Genomic DNA, 2,355 nt, shown 5'->3' with positions numbered 1-2,355 from the left:
GGAGAGAGGGGGAGAGGGAGAGGGAGAGAGAGAAAAAAAAGAGAAAAAGAGAGAAGTTTATTTTAAGGAATTGGCAAAGTGGCTCCTAAAATTGTGGGGGCTGGCAACTGTGAAATCCTCAGATCCTTGAGACAGACTGGAAATTCTGGCAAGAGCTGAGGTTGCAGTCTTGAGTAGGAAGACAGTCTAGAGGCAGAACTGATTCCTTTTTGAGGAATCGGCCTTTTTCCTCTTAAAGTCTTTAACTGTTTGTATGAAGTCTACTCCCATTATGGAGAATAATCATTATTAATGCAGCTTTCCTAGCATGCACAAGGTCCTGGATTGGAACCTCAGCACTGATATGAACATCAATCATAGCCCCAAATACCTTTACAGCAACATTTAGAGCAGTGCGTCTCAACCTTCCTAATGCTGTGACCCTTTAATACAGTTTCTCATGTTGTGGTGACCCCCAACCACACAATTGTTTTTGTCACTACTTCATAGCTATAAGTTTGTTACTGTTAATAATCATAATCAGTGTTTTTGATGGTTCTAGGTGACCCTTGTAAAATGGTCATTTGACCCCCAAAAGGTCATGACCCACAAGTTGAGAACCGCTGATCAGCCTCAAGTGTGATCACACAACAGAATATCATAGTCTAGACAAGTTTACCCATGAAATTATCACCTGAAATATCCTTTGACTCTGGACAGATTTGTTAAACAAGAACACACACACGCACACACACACTCAAGGACTTGGTACAAAATCTGAGCAGAAAACAAGTGCATGTTTTCTTACCATGTACTGTTTTCCTTATCTTGTTGTTCCTGGGTACATCAGAATCCATATTAGATACTATGTCCCATAGGAGGCATCAAACCTTCTTTCCTTGCCAGAGACTTATCTTCTCTGTTTAACTTCGGTGACACTTGATAAACACCAGGAAACATAGTACAGAACATAAAATAGACAAATATGTTTTAATTTAGCCCCTCCCAAATCTAGATGCTAGCTGTGGTACACCAATATTTTAAGCCAAAATGCCAAACAAGGATGGATTTATTGTTGCACTAATTTAAAACAAGCCTGTTTTAGTTTTTAAAAATGCAACCTCCAAACACAACTTGCCAGACTGATATGGAATGCATTATGTGTCTAACCAAAAAGCAAAACTCTACTCAGTACACCGGGCTTGAAAATGATCTTGCTATTTATAGCTCTTCTAACAGCTTGATATCTTGGACTCGGTATCTTCGGGTTTTGGTGGTTGTTGAGGACTGAAAGCAAGGAGTTTCATAGGTTTTCATGTAATAAAGCAACAAGGTCATGACATAGCCCTTTAATTGATGTATGTGTCTGTGTATGTGGGGGCAATGTCTGTGTATGTGTGCTCACAATTGCATGCACCTGAGCACATTACAAAAGCCAGAGGACAACATGGGGTATCCTGCTCTAACATTCTCTGCTTTACTGCTTTGAGATGTGGTCTCTCACTCTACCTGGAGCTAGGCTAGCAGTCAGCAAGACCCAGAAATCCTCCTGTCTCTTTCAGTACTGGAGTTGCAGGCATGAGAGACCACGCCCGGCTTTTTGTGTGGTTGCTGGGGATTGGAATTCAGATCCATATGATTGCACAACAAGCAGTTTTACCCACAGAACAATCTCCTCATCTGTGGTGATTTTTTTAAGATTAAAAAGATTTTAAAGAGCTCAGTTCCATCTTCAGTGTTTCATTTTTTTTTGAGTCAGGGTCTCATGTAGCAAGGCTGTCTGTCCTTGCACTCTTTGTCCTCCTGCATAAACTTCCAAGTGTAGGGATTACAGGTGTGACCTACCATGCCTGGCTCCAGGGCCATCTTTAAAACATCCCTGTTGTCAAGAATGTGATAAAGGGGTCACGAGTCCTTATCAGAAATTGTGCTAAATTGAGAGCAAGTTGGAGTACACTGTTACCTTTATTTCTTCATCTGGCACAAACACCTCAAACATAGGGCCTATGCAGAAAATACGTGCGGAATCTAAAAGCATCCCTTTCTATCCTTTCACGTTTTGAAGGCCTCATACTATGCCAATGATTTAAATGTTTGGACAGAACTCATTAAGAACACACCCATTGGATAGATAAAACTATTTTTGTGAATTTAAGATAAAATGGATCTGTTCTGCTAGTCTCAAAATATTTTAAAATGTTTAATTGCAGAATGTTTCCACCCACTGGTTCCCTTAAAAACAAATGTGAAAATAATATTCTCCTCTCCCCCAGTGTATTATAGGATTTAAATTTTATTTCTTTAAAGGAATGCTTGTTTTGAGTTAGGTTTTACTAGTAATGGACTCTGAGATAAGAATTAAAAAGAATAGCAAAG

The sequence above is a fragment of the Cricetulus griseus genome, chromosome X (genome assembly GCF_003668045.3).
Source record: "Cricetulus griseus strain 17A/GY chromosome X, alternate assembly CriGri-PICRH-1.0, whole genome shotgun sequence".
Lineage (NCBI taxonomy): Eukaryota > Metazoa > Chordata > Mammalia > Rodentia > Cricetidae > Cricetulus > Cricetulus griseus.
Note: the sequence above shows the minus strand (reverse complement) of the source record.